The 19536-nt window shown below is 38.0% G+C and overlaps 1 pseudogene; it reads right to left on the reverse strand.

Moving 5' to 3' along the window:
* The window catches only part of LOC103112518 (E3 SUMO-protein ligase PIAS2-like), an 83832-nt pseudogene extending 69003 nt beyond the window's left edge, over positions 1-14829 (reverse strand).
* Between the last annotated feature and the right edge of the window lie 4707 nt (positions 14830-19536).

A 19536-nucleotide genomic window follows, 5' to 3' on the forward strand; every position in this document is an offset into this window, starting at 1 on the left:
TGGCAGCATTGAGAACATTGCTAATCTCTGAAAAATTTGATTTCATAAAAAAATGTAGATGCCAAGAACTAGGCTAATTTGAAAATGGAATTGGAAAGTCATTGCTGTATTATTTTTTTTTAATGTAACAGTTCTTTGAAATTACATTTTAAGCTTCTTGTTTTGTTCTAAAGAGGTTTTTCCTTTTTTGCTCTGAAAGTTTTCCCTCAAACAAATTTTTTATCTAAAGTTCTAAAATTCATAGCGTTCTGTCCCCCTTTTTTTATTTTGAATTACTTCTCCCTCCTGGTCTTTTTTTTTCCTTCTGATTTGAAAGCAGAGTTGGAAATTCTATGAGAAGTGAAAGCTTTGAAAAATAAAATAAAATCTGTGTAACCGCCTCTCCATCAGTTAATAAAAATGCATCCTTTTCTTTCTAGATGGTTTGGCTTGGAGATGTTCACTTACACTGAACTTTTTTTTTTTTTTTACTTTTTTCCCTGAACGAACATTAAAAAATCTGTCAGCAGGCATTTCTCAGTGTGAGAGACCTCAAAAAAGTAACAGCAAAACTACTTTCTTCACTGGAGATATTTCTGCTATGATGTTGATTCTCAGCCTATTTCAAGAAGTAGGTACCCCCAGGGGACTGATTATAAGCTACAGTATCTTTCATGACTAAACAGTCAGTTTCAATTTGACCAACCTTGGCACCAAACCTAAATCCATGCCAGCTGAGAACCACTTAGGTTATCAGGGGTGAATTCTTTTTTAGGAGGCAATTGTTGAAAGGTGGTATACTGTGAAGCTAGAGAACAGATTCTGGGACCCAGGTTCCAGTTTTGATCAGATGTACTTCCTTCAGCAAGTTTCTTAACACTCTTTTGCCTAGGTTTCCTCATCTGTAGACAGAAATTATGCTAGTGAAAGCACTTAATTCACCTCTGGAGACTAAATGGCACTGATGAAACAGTTAAACATTAGCCACAGTTCTGATGGCATGTTCAAAAGAAAGTTAATTAACTATCTTGTAATAATTCTTACCTGAAGATTTATTTTTAAGAATCTCGGAATCAATCACTCCATAGAATCATTCCTTTATCGTTGCTTAAGAAGATCCAGTAAAAGTAGTTTCCAGAGACATTCTGCAAGGATCTTGCTTTGCCTTCATCTGACAGTCTGTTCAGAGCAATGAGAAACTAGTTTTGTGCGACTGTGGGTTTCTGATCTCTTGATCCTCAGGATCAATTTTATAAACCTCCTATGGTCTTTAAAATGAGCAATTCCCTCAGGTTAACTCAGGGAGGACTTTTCTGCAGCTGCATTTCCTAGATGACTTCTCATTCCCCTGCCTTCAATATACCAACCCATGCATAACTAAATTATCTTTCACACAACCTCATTCTCTGAAGAAAACAAGAAATATACACCTGTAAGTATATCAGTTTCCTAGTAAACCTGATAATGGGCAGAGTGTTTGCTTCCAGAGTATCATGAATACACATTAAAATCCTCTACCCTGTGAGATTCTGGGGAAACTGTGTACTCAACTTAATCTCCAGTTTGATGAATAAACTGTGGTGATATGAGTTACCCAGCAACCAGAAAAATAACTCATCTGGTTGTGCACTGGATTTGTGTGCCTAAGGTTTCTGGTTCAATCCCTTACACCACAAATATTGGACTGGCACTCTGGTTTATGTCTCCTTTCTCTCTATATTTCTGTATTTCATGTCATAATTCTTTAACTCAGTCACAGTTACTTTGTGAATTTAATATCCAATGCATATTTTTATTTATTGAGGAAATGCTATTTTAGACGACAATTTTTTGTCACAGGAGTAGTTTCACTTTCCTCAAAATAGGTGTCAACCCATTTTGACCATCAACAAATTGTCATTTCTCTCCACCATAATACATGGCACCTTAATCAACTTTAAACTACCACGCCCCACCTCTTTATGAATCCTTACATCAGCTGAAATACACCCCGGATTAATAATATTTCACTCTGCATTTTCCTTTAGTTTGCCTCTTAAATTATATAACTATATAATAATGTGTGAGATAATCTGATAGGTTCATAAACATTTGGATAGCACGAGTATACATAAATATCTTCGTCAGATAGATACTTAAGAAAGGAATTGCTGGATCATAGGGTATGTCTAATTTTAAAATCTTGAGGTATTGAAGATAACCTGGAGGGCTGTTTTTCACAGGTATTAGACCAACAGACACTCTTTCATATTTTTGTTTGTTTGTTTGTTTTTAATTGCTTCCAGGAATATCAGTGGGTCTCAGTATCTGTATAATGAATTCACCACTCCTAAAGGGTTCTTTTAATTAATTTATTTATTTACTTAAAAAAAAGGAAACATTAACAAAACCATAGGACAAGAAGGGTACAACTCCACACAATTCCCACCACCAAATCTCCTTATCCCATCCCCTCCCCTGATAGCTTTCCTATTCTTTATCACTCTGGGAGTATGAACCCAAGGTCATTGTGGGATACAGAAGGTGGAAGGTCTGGCTTCTATAATTGCTTCCCGGCTGAACATGAGCACTAACTGGTCGATCCATACTCCCAGCCTGCCTCTCTCTTTCCCTAGTAGGGTGGGACTCTGGAGAAGTGGAGCTCCAGGACACATTGATGGGGTCATCTGTCAAGGGAAGTCTGGTCAGCATCATGCTGGCATCTGGAACTTGGGGGCTGGAGTCTCTGGCTTTTTTTTTTTTAAGAGAGAGAGAGTACTTGAAAAGGAAGGGGGGTATAAAGAGAAAAATAAACATCTGCAGCAATGCTTCACTCATGAAGCTTCCCCCTTGCAGGTGGGAGCCAGGAGATTTCATTTCTGACACATGAAATTAACCGAGATATGAGGTGATCTCTCAGTGTTGTCTCGATTTGCATTTACTTGATAAGTGACATTGAGATTTTTTTTTTCAGATGTCTGAAGGCCATTTGAATCTACATTGATGAAAAATATGTTCAGAACTTCTCTCCATATTTTGATGGGATTGTTTGGTTTTATGTTGTTGACTTTTGTGAATTATTTTAATGTCTTGGTTACTAGTCTTACGTCTTATAGATGGATTACAAAATATCTTCTCTATTTTCTGGGGAGTCTTCTTATGATTTCCTGTAGAAGATTTTCAGTTTGGTTTAGCCCTGTTAGTTTGCTTTTACTTTTGGTTTCTTTGCTAATATACTGAGTTTCCCAAGACATTTCTGAACTCAATATCATAGAGTGTTCTATGCTTTCTTCTGTGTATTTTTACAGTTTCCAACCTAAGACCCAAGTCTTTAATCCACTTTGAGTCACCTTCAAAATCATGCCTTAAACCCACTGTTTGAATATTTTTAAAGAACTGCATACCCTACTTATATCTGGGTGGAGGAAGTTTAAAACAATATAATACATTTGTCCATAAACCTTTGTATAAAGTGTGTGTGATTGTGTGTGCAAAAATTCTTAAGTACATCACAGGTTTAAATGCTTTTACATTATATTTTATGGCCAAAAATATTTGAGATGTACTCTTTAGGTAGTCTGATCAAAAGAACTGCTGTGGGGGCAGGTAGTGGTGCACCTTATACAAAGACCCAAGTTCAAGCCCCAAGTCCCCACCTGTAGGGGGGATGCTACATGAGTGGTGAAGCAGGGTTGCAAATGTCTCTGTCTATCTCAATGTTATCTTTATTTGCATTTATTTGCATTTATTTGCATTCGTACCTTCCTCCCCTCTCAATTTCTTTCTGTTTCTATCTAGTAAAAAAATAAATAATAAAATTAAATAAATAAATAATAAAATTTTTAAAAAGAAAAGAAAGACTACTTTGATTAGTCTAGATACTGTATATATATTTTAAATTTTTTAGGATACTTCTGGAGGCGGGGCTCTGGAGCAGCAGCAACTGTATTTCTCTTCTCTCCCAGATCAACTAGGAATACAAAAGGTGACCACCTGGGACAGTAACAAGACAGGACAAAAATGACTTCAGGAGCCCACCAAATCACCAGTGAGTGCAAACATGTATGGCTGGTGGACAGAGAGGAGCCTAGGGAGAGACTGGGTGGCTGGTAACAGTCCAGTAGTTTACCAGCAGTTGAGAGACCACCTCCGGTCTGTTTCACCAACAAAAAGATGACTGAAGGGAGGAGAGGACTCCCCTGAGATTCACCAAACTCAACTGTAAGTCCTCATTGCTACTGCCCTCAGACTCTGGAGGAAAGGCAGGGAGGCCCTGTGCTGACCCACCAGGGGACATAGAACGAACCAGGAAACTCAGGACAAGATCTATACCTTGGTGGCCTAGCTGTGGGGCTATGACAGTCTCTTTGCATAACTACTGGATTATCTCTGCCCCACCCTGCTTTATCTCTTGGTCAAGAGTCAGTGATTAAACTGAGAAGCCTACTTATAGTTTGAAAGACCTCAAGCTCCCATAGTCTACAGAGAAGAAAAAGAACAAAAGAGGCTTTTAAGCCACTGAGCTCCAATTCAGGGATTAAAATACTATTGAAACAACTGTCAACTTCCACAATTCTCAACCCTTTAATTACCTTACTTAGACACAATTCAATCAAGGCAAGAGTGATCAGTAATTTGAAAAGTACTTAGAGAAGGACCTCATAACATAATATATAAAATGGTTAAACCAACAAGAAGAAATATTTGAGAAATGAACCAGGACAATAATCCAGATAAAAGCCCCCCAAAGGTTGAAGCACAAAATAATGAAGTCAATACCCAAATACTAGTTAAGGAAATAATCACAGGAGTGAGTAAAGAGATTGAAAGAATTGTCATCAGAAACACAGGAACAACAAATGAGACTATGGAAGAAAACACTAATTATCTCAAGGTTATTAAAGAGATAAAGCTGAAATAGCTGAGCTAAGAACACAACTAGCTGAACAAGCTAAAACAGTATCAGAACAGGGTAACAAAATAGATGAACTCCAGAAAACAGTAGAGAGCAGAGATAATAGAATCAATGAGGCTGAAGACAGAATTAGCAAGATCGAGGATGAATTAGAGACAACTAAAAAAGAAGTAAAAGATCTCAAAAAGAGATTAAGAGATACTGAAAACAACAACAGAGACCTATGGTATGACTTCAAAAGAAATAATATATGCATTACTGGCTTACCAGAGGAAGAAAGAGAGGGAGGGGAAGAAAGCATTCTTCAGGCCATAATTGCAGAAAACTTCTCTAGTCTAGACAAAATAAAAGACATAAAGGTTCAAGCCTAGAGGGTCTCAAACAGAATTAACCCAGATTTAAAGACACCAACACACATCATATTTAGAATGGAAAGGAATAAGGATAAAGAAAGGATCCTGAAGGCTGCAAGAGAAAAACAAAGAGTCACTTATAGAGGAAAATCCATAAGATTAGCAGCAGACTTCTCCACACAAATAATACAGGCCAGAAGAGAATGGCAAGATATCTACTGAGTGCTCAATGAGAAAGGCTTTCAACCAAGAATACTGTATCCTGCTAGACTGTCATTCAGACTAGATGGAGGCATAAAAACCTTCTCAGAAAAGCAACAGCTGAAGGAATCAACTATCACCAAGCCTGCCATGAAAGAAATTCTGAAAGGTCTCCTATAAACAGTCAGACCACCATAAATAGGTCATATATCAGAACACTCTAAAACTGTACAAAAATGGCATTAAAATATCTTCAATTTTTGATATCAACAAATTTCAATGGCCTGAATTCACCTATTAAAAGGCACAGAGTAGGAAGATGGATCAGAAAACACAACCCAACAATATGCTATCTACAGAAAACCCACCTAACTCAACAAGAAAAACAGACTCAAAGTGAAAGGATGGAAAACTATTATACAAGCTAATGGCCCACAAAAAAGGGAAGGAACAGTGACTCTCATATCTGACATGATAACTTTAAAATAAATAAAATGTAAAAAGATAGGGATGGACACTACTTAATGCTCAGAGGATCAGTCAATCAAGAGGATGTAACAATTATTAACATCTATGCACCCAGAGAGAAGCCATCTAAATACATCAAACATCTACTGAAAGAGCTACAGCAATATATTAATAGCAACACAGTCATAGTAGGGGACTTCAACACCCCACTCTCTCAACTGGACAGATCATCCAGGCATAAAATCAATAAAGACATGAGGGAGCTAAATGAGGAGATAGATAAACTAGATCTATTGGACATTTTCAGAGTCATTCATCCCAAGAAACTGGAATACACATTCTACTCAAGTCCACATGGGTCATTCTCAAGGATAGACCATATGTTAGGGCACAAATCATCAGCAAATTCAAGAGCACTGAAATCATCCCAAGCATCTTCTCAGACCACAGTGGAAGTAAACTAACACTTAACAATTAACAAAAGATTAGTAACAGTCCCAAAATGTGGAAGCTCAACAGTAAATTCCTAAACAACTACTGGGTCAAAGAGGAAATAAAGGAAAAAATCAAAATGTTTTGAGAGTTCAATAAAAATGAAGACACAAACTATCAAAATATTTGGGACATGGCTAAGGCAATACTGAGAGGGAAGTTCATAGCCATACAAGCTATGAACTTTTTATTCTACTTTTAAAAGTCTTCCAGAAGACTGAAGACACAGGAATATTCCCTTCCAGTTTCTATGAAGCCAACAGCACTTTGATACCAAAAGCAGACAGGGACACAACCAAAAAAGAAAACAACAGACCAATTATCTCTGATGAATATAGATGCTAAAATATTGAACAAAATTCTAGCCAACCGGATACAGCATTATATTAAAAATTTTGTTCATGACCAAGTGGAGTTTATCCCAGGCATGCAAGGTTGGTTTAATATATGTAAATCAATCAACATGATCCACCACATCAAGAAAAGCAGACCAAAAACCACATGGTCATATTAATAGATGCAGAGAAAGCCTTTGACAAAATAGAATATCCCTTTATGATCAAAACACTACAAAAAATGGTAATAGACGGAAAATTCCAATAGAAAATTACTAAAAGTCACAGAATTGGGAAACTAAACAACATGCTGCTTAAGAACCACTGGGTCAGATAGACACTCAAGCAAGAAATTCAAATGTTCCTGGAAACAAATGAAAATGAAGACACAAGCTATCAACATATTTGAGACACAGCTAAAGCAGTACTGAGAGGGAAACACATAGCCATACAATGACATATTAAAGAACAAGAAAAAGCTCAAATAAATGCCCATACTGCACACATTAAGGACTTAGAGGAAGAGGAACAAAGGAACTGCAAAGCAATTAGAAGGACAGAAATCACTAAAATTAGAGAAGAAATAAACAACATCAAAAATAAGAGAACCATACATAAGATCTATGAAGCCAAATGTTGATTCTTTGAAAAATTAAACAAGATTGACAAACCCCTAGTCAGACTCACTAAAAAAAAAAAAAAAGGAGAGAAGACACAAATAAATAGAATTGTAAATGATAGAGATATCACAACTGACACCACAGAAATTCAGAAAATCATATGAAACTTCTATGAAGAACTATACACCACATAGCTAGAGAATCTGAGAGAAATAGAAGAATACCTAGAAACATATACCCTTCCAAAACTGAACCAAGAAGAACTACAAAACCTAAATGCACCAATTATGGACAAAGAAATCAAAAACTGTTATTAGGAATCTACACAACAACAAAAGTCCTAGACCAGATGGCTTCATAAACGAATTCTACAAAAACCTTCAGGAAAGAGCTAATACCTATACTTCTAAAGCTCTTCCACAAGATAGAAGAAACAGGAATACTCCCACCTTCTATGAAACCAAGATCACCCTGATATCAAAAGCAGATAGGGACACAACAAAAAAGGAAAACTACAGACCAATGTCTCTGATGAACATAGATGCCAAAATATTAAACAAGATCCTGGCCAACCAGATACAGCAGTATATCAAACTGATTGTTCATCACGACCAAGTGGGATTCATCCCAGGAATGAATTCAACATATGTTAAGTCAATCAATGATTCAACAAATGTTAAGTCAATCAATTTCATTCATCACATCAATAAAAATAAAACCAAAAACTACATGATTATCTCAATAGATGCAGAGAAAGCCTTTGACAAAATCCAATACCCATTCATGCTCAAAACACTACAAAAAATGGGAATAGATGGGAAATTCCTCAAGATAGTGGAGTCCATATATAGTAAAACTATAGCCAACATCATAATCAATGGACAGAATGGGAGAAGATCTTCACATGCCATACATCAGACAAGAGACTAATCACCAAAATATACAAAGAGCTTAGCAAACTTAGCAACTAAAAAGCAAATGTCTTCATCCAAAAATGGACAGAGGATATGAACAAAACATTCACTACACAGGATATCCAAAAGGCTAACGAACATATGAAAGATTGCTCTAGGTCACTGATTGTCAGAGAAATGCAAATAAAGACAACATTGAGATACTACCTCACTACTGTGAGAATGGCTTACATCAAAAAGGACAGCAGCAACAAATGCTGGAGAGGCTGTGGAGACAGAGGAACCCTTCTACACTGCTGGTGGGAATGTAAATTGGTCCAGCCTCTGTGGAGAGCAGTCTGGAGAACTCTCACAAGGCTAGATATGGACCTTCCATATGACCCAGTAATTCCTCTCCTAGGTATATACCCCAAGAACTCCATATTTGTACACCTATGTTCACAGCAGCACAATTCATAATTGGTAAAACCTGGAAGCAACCCAGGTGCCCAACAGCAGATGAGTGGCTGAGAAAGCTGTGGTATATATACACAACAGAACACTACACAGCTATTAAGAACAATGAACCCACCTTCTCTGACCCATCTTGGATGGAGCTAAAAGGAATTATGTTAAGTGAGCTAAGTCAGAAAGATAAAGATGAGTATAGAATGATCCCACTCATCAACAGAAGTTGAGAAAGAAGAACAGAAAGGGAAACTCAAAGCAGGATCTGACTAAATTTGTAGAAGGGCACCAGTAAAAACCCTAGGTTGAGGGTGAGGTTGGATGTTCAGCTTCACAGAGCATGGGGGCGGCGGGGCGGGGGAGGAGAGGGGGGATTGGATGGGACACAGTCTTTTGGTGGTGGGAATGGTGTTTATGTACACTCCTATTAATTTGTAGTCATATAAATCACTATGTAATATGAAAGGGGAAAAACTGATTGAATTCAAACTTGTAAAGCAAAGTCTGAGTCTTTTTAATACATAGGCTGAGTCTTTGATATACTGACTTTCTTAAAAGATTAGTCCAGGGAGAACAGAATCAACTGGTGGTATAGCTATACACAAATAATGTCAAAGGACATAAAATATTGCCCCGGCCTGCGGGGTTATCGACGGAAACCTAGGGTAGGGGGCGAGAGAATGGAGGGGACAAGAGACACGAAGAACGAGAGCAAGACAGGTTTCTGATCAAGCTCTGAAAATTTTATTTTACAGCCGCATTTTAAGCACACACCATGAGGAAGGGAGTGGGGGGAGGGAGGTGGGTGAGCAACTTTCCAAACAGTTAGATGGTAATCGCAGTTACAATGATCAGAATGTCCGTTCACCGGTTATGTGAGAGACTTAGCTAAGGTTTTGGCTCCCGGCAAAATATGGTGATGGTGTGTATGATACAGCAGATCCTAACAAAGGGATTTTTCAAAGTTAACCCAATTGCCAAATAATGTGATTATAACAATAACTATCTATTGTCTTCTTAAACCCTAAGACAGCAGGAACCTCCCACTTCCTCTATAGAGCCTATATTTCCCCCAGTCCTGGAACCTCTGGGGTGGGGCTCACTTTCCTGCATGCTTTTCTCAAGTCATACCAAATGATATTGCATCCAACAATCCCAACCTAATCAATACAAGGAATAAAACCTCAGCATGCTTCACTTCAGACTGTGTCCAGAGACGTCAGGCATAGAATGCCAACCCTTCACCTTCATCACTCGGGTGAGACCTTTCCTTTCATGGTATTCTCTAATTCCATTCCAGTAGGTTCACTTCCTAACAAAGTCCCAAAATCTAGATATAGACCAGGTCCCATGAGATAGAGCATATGTTCACATGTATCCATAAATTAGGGTAAAATATATACCTGAAAGCAAAAATACACAATAGTCTGTAGTGAGTCAGTATCAAGTTCATAATGAAATAATGTCTACTTAGACTTAGATACGCTCCTCACCTACTTCCTATTACAGTTCTCTCACTCACTCCAAAGCTAACCTCACCAAAGCAAGGACTGCAAAAGCTGAATAAGGGCAAGAGACTGGCATACTTTAAAGATGACTCTCTAGTCACTATCAGGCCACCCCATCAGCTGGAGCCCTATTTGGGGAGTCCTGAGATTCCCAAACAGACTCGATGGTTCTAGACCGCGAATAAATCCCTCTCTCCATTGTTAAAGGTCATTCCTATCAGGAACAACACAATAGACCTCTTTTTGGGCCCAAATAGGACCTTTCCCTCAACTTGGATCAACCATGGCAGAGAATGTTCCATCCTCAGAAAGGAGGCAGAGAGGCTGGACAACACACTCTATGCTACACCTGAGGAAGATGGGTCAATATTGAGGCAGCTTGGAACGTTCCTACTTATGACCACAGAATGTGAACTCAGATCTATAGGGATGCAGAGGTCACATAGGCTCCTAAGCTGAATATGGGCCCCAGATCACATCCAATCGATGGGGTTTACAGTCAACAATATTTATACCCCTTTCCCATATTTGGGAGCTACTCTCTTCCCTGATCCAGCTTTCTGGTCCTTCTGCCAGCCATGATACTACCTCCCCAGACAATAATTAGGATCCACCTGCATATAAGATTTCAAGCTCAGACAAAAAAATAAATAAATAAAATAACAACACTATTATAGCCACAGGCCCTTTGGAATATAACTAAAATATGCCTACTAGCTATCTACAAAATGGAGGGCCCCCAACTCTTCATCTGCACTATTCCAGCCTTTAGGCCCATGACTGCTCAACAATTTGTTTGCCTTTGTATGTTAACTCTCTTTTCTTTTTTTTTAGGAGTAATTTCTTTTATTTATTTATTTATTTATTTATTTATTCCTTTTGTTGCCCTTGTTGTTTTGTTGTTGTGGTTATTATTGATGTCATCGTTGTTGGGTAGGACAGAGAGAAATGGAGAGAGGAGGGGAAGACAGAGAGGGGGAGAGAAAGACAGACACCTGCAGACCTGCTTCACTGCCTGTGAAGTGACTCCCCTGCAGGTGGGGAGCCGGGGACCTTCCGCTGGTCCTTGTGCTTAGCACCACCTGCACTTAACCTGCTGCGCTACCGCCCGACTCCCGTGTTAACTCTCTTTTCAACCACCAGGTTCCAGATGCTAGTATGATGCCAAGCAGACTTCCCTGGACAGAACACCTCATCAATGTGTCCTGGAGCTCCACTTCCCCAGAATCCTTCCACACTAGGGAAAGAGAAAGACAGCTTGGGAATATGGATTGAACTGTCAATACCCATGTTCAGCCAGGAAGCAATTACAGAAACCAGACCTTCCACCTTCTGTATCCCACAATGATCTTTGGTCCACACTCCCAGAGGGTTAACAGGAAAGCTATCAGGGGAGGGGATAGGATACAGAGTTCTGGTGGTGGGAATTGTGTGAAGTTGTATCCCTTTTATCCTATGGTTTAGTCAATGTTTCCTTTTTATAAATAAATATGAACTAAAAAATAAAAAAATAAGAAGAAATCATCACACTATTTACTGTGATTGGATACTATCTTTTAATCTCTAAATTACTCTTCAAGAACAGTTTCATGTTAGTGCCACATTCTATAAGAGAAGATAGGGAGTAAAGTCATTATTTCTTGATTGATCCAGAGGCCCTAAATATTATCTTCTGTGTTGGAATTACAGACTGTAAATTATATAATCAATAAAGCTCATGGGGTTGGTTATGGCTATAGATCCAAGACATCAATCCTTGACTTTTGTATTTTTGTTGTTGTTGTTTAGCCGACTATCTAAGAAGCAACAAACATGTGAAAATAGCATTATCTGTGAAAGACTCTTTACTATCGAGACCTGTAATTTTCTTTATCATTGTATTTCAACTCCAGTAATGACTCAAGTGCTCAGGGTGCTGAATCAGTATTGCTATTGTTCTAATGGTCAAGTAGTTTGAGAGCCTATCATAAAAAATAGCTATCTTGGAATTTTGTTTTCAATTTCTTAATTATTTTTTATTACCAGGATTATTTCTAGAGTTTGGAGCCTGTGCAACAAATACATCACCACCAGCAGCAATTGTTTTTACTTTTTTATTTCTTTCCCCCTTTTTTTTTTGACATAAACAGAGATAAATTAGGAGGGAAGAGATAGATAGGGAGAAAGAGAGGTACCTGCATTACTGTCTCACTGTGAGTGGAACTTCCTTCCTGCAAGTGGGGGAGTGAAGACTTGAACAAACATAAAACAAAAGAACAGAAGAAAAAAAGTTTTAAAATATTTCCCTTCACATTAGAATCCAGAACCATTAAGACCTGATTTTTTTTTTTTCCTGAATCTCATCTCAGCTATAACTAAATCGGATTGCTCCACAGGGCAATTTAACTAAATGTAAACACAGTTTCTCCTTTAGTTTACTTGCGTCTTCTGCCATGTACCTTTGCTATTTTGCTCCCTGAAAGGCTGACCTTACCTTTCCTCTTGAATCTAAGGTTTTGCAACTTGCTTGCATGGATGGGGTGTTAACAGATACATATATATAGCCAGAAATGTCAAAAAGTATTCCTATGACACCATTTCTTGACTTCTGCTATTGCTATGAAAACAGGCTAAGCTACTAGAAGACAACAGACAAAAACAGTAAAACCAACACAACCAACAAGCAAGATAAATCAAGAACAACAGAGTTGCCAGCTGCCATCTGTAGCTGATTATGGACACAGGAATAAATGTTGCAAAACCCAACACAGAACACCAGGGATTATAGCTAACTTAATGCTTATTGTTGTAAACTGTTATCAATAGTTTGTGGAGTGTTGGGGGGGGGGAGATTTCATGTTATACAGCATTATAATGATAAGTAACCAATATTCTGCTCTGTAGATGTTAATAAATGAGATCAACATTTTTTATACATAGAACAGGAGTACAATAGTTGAAAATTCACTATAGAAATTGAGATCACTCCTATTTCCCTACACTAAAAACATCCATCCCCTGTTCTAAGTAACGAGCACTTATATGAAAGAGTGAAAGATTTTCTGAGGAACCATCTTTGAAGTTGCTAGCTAGACATGAGGTTAGTAACAACTGCAGGATTGGTTCAGGTATAAAGGGCAAAGTGGGTATTTACAGGCTGAAGGAATGGTTCCTTGCATTTTTGATCCCTCCTTCCGGTTAAGAATTCTCCTCCACTGTATGCGTTCTAGTTCCCAAACTCACCAAGATAAACTATTTAGTCCACCAACACCATCTCAATCTGAAAAGAAAAGTGTTTCATGGACCAGAGACCCAAGAAAGAACAGTTCTAATGAATGATTCCTAAAATCAAGCAACTGAGTCTTGTAGTCCAATGAGATGATGTCAAGAATATTACCTCCACTGCTGGTTATGACCCCGTCTCATCCCAGCTTCTGGATGAGTTAACATGAGTACTGCTTTCATGGGGGCTGGTGGTGGTGACAGACATATTGCTTGCTGTTAAGGGTGAGATGAGACTATCCAAAAACATAGGAGAACAGCATTGGAGATCAACTGGAATAAAGGAAAGAAAATTGGAGGGGGCCAGGTGGTGGCACACCTGGTTGAGTGCACATGTTACAATGCACAAGGACCCAGGTATGATCACCAGCTCCCATCTTCTGGGGGAAAGCTTTGCAAGTGGTGAAGCAGTGCTGCAGGTGTCTCTCTGTCTCTTCTCCTTTCTATCTCCCCCTTTCCTCTCAATTTCTGACTATCTCTATCCAATAAATAAATAAATATAATTTTTTAAAAAGGAAATCCAAACCCCGCTTTGTGATTCTGACATAAAGATGCATTTTCTTTTGACAGGAGAGTCTTTCTCTTCATCAGAAGAAGTTTCTATTGTTAGGTCAATAACTTCATTGTTAGGTCAATGCCTCATTGGCTACAGTCACAGAATAAGGCTTACTAAGGACATACAAACTTTCTATTTTTTTATATATTTATTTATTTATTCATGAGAAATGTAGGAGGAGAGAAAAAGAACCAGATATTACTCTGTTGCATCTGCTGCCGGAGATTGAACTCAGGACCCCATGCTTGAGAGTCCAATGCTTTCTCCACTGCACTACCTCCCGGACCACTAAACTCTCTATTTTTTGTACACGGTTAGATCAACACTTTTGTAGCTTCTTTCTTTGGTCTCATTGGACACCAAGAACCATCTTCTTAGAATTTGATCTCATCCACATCAGAATAGTCACTGTAAAAGACCAAGTAATATTAGACTATCATAGGCAGCTTTTTTTTGTCACAAACATGAAAAATACAGGTGTGCTTCTTCTCATTCATTTGCAGGCAAAGACCAGCTATCAAAAAAAAAAAAAAACATAGTAGAAGTGTACAAATCACTTGTGCAGCATGGGATTATAAACCTCATCTTCCCTGAAGGGCACATCAAGGATACTAAAAGGCTAGTTGTAGCAATTTCACTGTCAGAATCTGCAGTAAGCTTTTCTTTAATTAGTGCTCTGGGATGGTTAGGGTTTCTAATATCTTTCATTTTTAATCTCTGTAATAATATGGCTGGTTTGAGCTGCCATATTAGATATGCAGACATTGAGTAATTCTTTCCAGTTTCTGATGCCCAAGAAATAGAAACCTAATTTAGCACAGTGGTAACCTGACACTAAACCCATGTAATATAGTGAAACAAAAACTTTTTTCTTCAACCATTCCTATACCAGGGATCCCTCCCTCTATAGATTATCTTCTTAAGCAGGTATTCAAGATTTCCAATGTCAAGTCCTGAAATATCATATGGCCTCCCACTAGTCCTGGTTTCTCTCTATCCTACCATATAGCAAATCTATTCTCAACTACGAATATAAAACTCATGATAAGAGATTCAAGTGATTAGAAATTCCAGGTAATTAATTGTATCACGCTGGAAAGACAACATACATGCACAAGATGGAATCGATAGACACCAGTAATAGGAGTAGAAAAGTAGTATCTGAAAGGTATTGGGCTCCTTGGGCAGCTGCAGCCAGAGAAAGGGCTATTCTCTTGCATATGAGACCAACTCAGTTGTAAGACTCCCTGCACTTAGAAGAACTCCATGTTGAATTTAATGCTCTGCTCTCTTTCAAGGAATTCTACACTTTCGTTGCACAAGCTCCCCTATACTATGCAGTCACACCCATACAGAAATATCAGGTACATAAATAAGTAGGTTTTATGTAAATGTTACCAAACTAATGTGGTAGTAAAGTCTAATACTCTAGTTCTTTACATATACACATTCTTTAAAAAGAAGAAATATACACACATTACTATGCACAAGCACTCAGGGTCAAATGCTCAGTCCCCATTTGCAAGGGGGAAGCTCTACTAGTTATGAAGAAGTGCTGCAGGTGTCTTTCTTTCTCCCTCTTGCCTTCCCCTTCCCCCTCAATTTCTCTCATTCTCTAAACGGAAAACTGAAAAGAAGGAAGAGGAGGAGAAGACAAAGGAAGAGAAGAAGAGTAAATAGTTGTCTGGAGCAATGGGTTCACTGTGTAGACACTGAGCCCCATCAATAATACTGATAGTAAATCAATAAACAGAATTGAAACAGAGTGTTGATAGAAGTCTGAAAATTATCTATTAGAGAACTGTTTTCATTCCTCCCCAAACAGAAGACATTTACCATTAGTACCCCAGCACCATGTTAAGGTGCTGGTGAGAGTGCTGAATAAATCCTTACCTCACCTCACATTCATATTCTGTTCTGTAGCAGGGAAAATGGAGATCTAAAATGCAATTTTTCCCTTGAGGTAGCATTTTATGTACAATTTATTAAACCTACATTGTGTGTGAGGTATCTAAAAGAACACATAAAAATGGCCTCTTTCTAAAACAGCCTTTTCAATTACTTCTCAGTGTAATGCTCTTGTAACTCATCCAGAGGCTATAAAGCCCAAGGACTAGAGTTTCTTAGGTGTGTCATTAAAACTGTTAAGCAACAATGAGCCTGTTTACTTGTTTTTGCTATAATGTCCACTTGTAGCAGATTTTCTTCTATTATGAAACATTCTTCCCATAATCAATATAAGGAAGAAAAATCCAACCTTTGAAATCTGTTTCCTCCTGTTTACAAAGGGATGAGGTTGACTACCTACCTGTTTAATAAAATGACACACAGACTCCATCCTTCTCAAAATACTTCTACCATTAACTTGTAAGAAGTTTAAATTAAAAAGGAGGAGGAGGAGGAGGAGGAGAAGGAAGAAGAAGAAGAAGAAGAAGGAGGAGGAGGAGGAGGAGGAGGAGGAGGAGGTGAAGAAGAAGAAGAAGAAGAAGAAGAAGAAGAAGAAGAAGAAGAAGAAGAAGAAGAAGAAGAAGAAGAAGAAGAAGAAGAAGAAGAAGAAGAAGAAGAAGAAGAAGAAGAAGAAGAAGAAGAAGAAGAAGAAGAAAGTTTTAAATGCCACAGCCTGGGGATTAGTGTACTGGATAAAGCCCTAGATTCTCAAACAGGAACTTGGGGTTGGATTCCCCAGTATTATATGTACCAAAGTGATGCTCTGGTTCTAGCATTAGTTTCCTCCTCTAATAAGTAAATACATTTAAAATGTTTCAGCTAGTTTGAGTCTAACCCCCATCACATTGGAGGCAGATTTGGTGCTATGGTGTCTTTCCCTGTCTCTGTCCCCCTCTATCTGAAGAAGAAATAATCATCATATCACTTGGCAAAAGAACAACTTTATGGTTCGTTTACCCTCTATCTATGGGGTATGACAACCTGCCAATGGGTCTGTATAGATACTTTAATGAGATACACCAAAGACTACTGACCTCTTCTGCATATCTAACAAATTCAGACAAGAGTGGAGGAAATGTTAGAATTTGACTGTTTCTTCTTTAATGATATGCAAATCATATTGTCTCTTCCTAACATCAGTGGCACTAAGCAAATTCATTCTGGTATAATTTTTTTTTTAACCAGGTATCAGAAGCCGACAGAGTCTAACAATATATCTTTCAAATAAGAGAATTTTATAACATAGAGCCAGGCTACTGACAACAGACGTTTGAACATCATTTCACATGAAATAATCAATACAGCTTTGATTTTGAAAAAAAAGTTCTTGGGGGTGGGAGATGGGGGGTGATGCATCTGGTTAAGCACACACATTATCACATGCAAGGACCTGGATTCAAGCCCCAGGTCCCCATCTTCCATGGGAGGCAGGGAGAAACATCAAAAGTGGTGAAGCAGTGCTCTCTCTCTTTCCCTCTCTAGTTCTCCACCCTTTTCAATTTTCTCTGTCCTAACAATAATAAATAAATAAATGTTTTTTTAAAGTTCTATCCACTGGTATTATTAAATTTTGTAAGTCTTAATGCTACAAGAAGTTTTAGGGGATACTATTGAAATACATTTTTATGATTAAAGAAAGAGCAGTGTGTGCCGGGTGATAACACACCTGGTTAAACGCACATGTTACAATGTCCAAGGATGCAGGTTCAATCCCCCGGTCCCCACCTGCAGGAGAAAAGCTTTGCGAGTGGTGAAAGGGTGTTGTAGGTGTCTCTCTGTCTTTCTCCCTCTCTAACTCTCCCTTCTCTCTTGATTTCTGACTGTCTCTATCCAGTAAATAGATAATAAAAAAAAAAGCTTTCTCACTAAGCTTGCTAATTAGAGACTTAGCCCCTAGTTCTAGTCAAAACCTATCAGCCAGTACTAAAACAGATATCTATAGGGTTAATGGAATCAGAATGCTAACCACAGAAGAGGGTATCCTAAAATTTATATGCAGACTTTATGGGAGTTTATAAATGTTGTATGTCTGTATCTTTGACCTCCAGATAGTTCAGATACCACTAGAGAGATCACTGAGGGATTAATTATGTCATCTTGATTAGAATTTTTCATTTAACACTTACTAAAAGCCCTCTTGGTGGTAGGCATAGTTCTAAGTGATGAGAAAAATCAGAGGGCAAAAGTTAAAATTCCCTACCCTGCAGAGTTCACATTTATTTAACAAAATAAAATTTCAAATAGCCAATTTTGAAAACAGACTCCATGTTTATGGAATAAAACAGACAAATGACAAGAATCTCAAATTATGTAAAACCTCCAGCATGGTGAAATCAAAGCGTCACTGGGTTTGCAATCAAGAGACATTGATTACAATCTATTATAGTAAACCTTGTTATTTTCTAAGTTTGTTTTCTCTTCCATTAAATAATGGTACTGAGTTTCATAATCTCAAAAACTTCCATCATCTTTATCTATTTATTGACTAGAGACAGTCAGAAATCTAGAAGGAAGGAGGAGAAAGAGAGAGAGAGAGACACACACACAGAGAGAGAGACCTGCAGTCCTGTTTTATCACTAGTGAGGCTCAGGGGCTCGAACATGGGTCCTTGTACATTATAATGTGCACTCAACCAGGTGTGCCACTACCCGGTCCCAAAAACTTCCTTCTATATTGAACAAGCTACTAGGTTATGATATGTATCAAGCATTTAAGTATTTACTTACCTTAATGAATTATTTAAGGTAAACTTACACATAGTAAAATGCGTAGATCATAGTAATCTTTCCTCATAATAAGAAAATCCAAACATCATTGAGTAGCTCCCAACTAAGCTACATAGGAGCCTAAAAGAAAAAGATAAGAATTGGTGATACTAGTCCTATTTTGATTTAAGTCTTTGGTGTTCTGTTTACAATGTATATTTAAATGTCTATTTTGAAGGGTCAGGTGGTGGTGCACCTGGTTGAGCACACGTTACAATGTACAAGAACCCTGCTCCACATCTGTTAGGAAGCTTGACCAGTAGTGAAGCAGCTATGTGTGGTTCTCTCTCCTACCCCCCTTCTCTCCTTTTTCTTAATCTCTTTCCAATATATAAATAAAAATCTTTTAAAGTAAAAAATAAGTTTTTATTTTGATTATTCAAATATTACAAGGGCTTGATAGATAGCACAATGATGATATAAAAGGTATTCATGCTTGAGACTCAGAGGTCCCAGGTTCAATCACTAGCACCATCTTAAGTCAGAGGTGAGCAATGCTCAGGCTTAAAAAATTGCATTAAAACTATGTAACTTGTTCAATAAGCAGGCATCCAAAGATGGGAGTAGGGCAAATAAAACTAGGGGTCTTTGTGTGGGAGGAAGGTGGGAAGTCTTTTTTTCACGTATGCTCCATGTGGCCAATGACTTTAGTAATTTTTCCTGAGCCTAATAGCTAGCATGCAGGTGGACTAGAAAGATTGTCTGGGAAGATGGTGTCAGAGTTAGAAATAGAGCTAGAAAGCTGGATTAGGGTGTATATTAGCTTCCAAATATAAAAATGGTATATAAATATCA

The sequence above is a fragment of the Erinaceus europaeus genome, chromosome 13 (genome assembly GCF_950295315.1).
Source record: "Erinaceus europaeus chromosome 13, mEriEur2.1, whole genome shotgun sequence".
In the NCBI taxonomy this organism is placed as follows: domain Eukaryota; kingdom Metazoa; phylum Chordata; class Mammalia; order Eulipotyphla; family Erinaceidae; genus Erinaceus; species Erinaceus europaeus.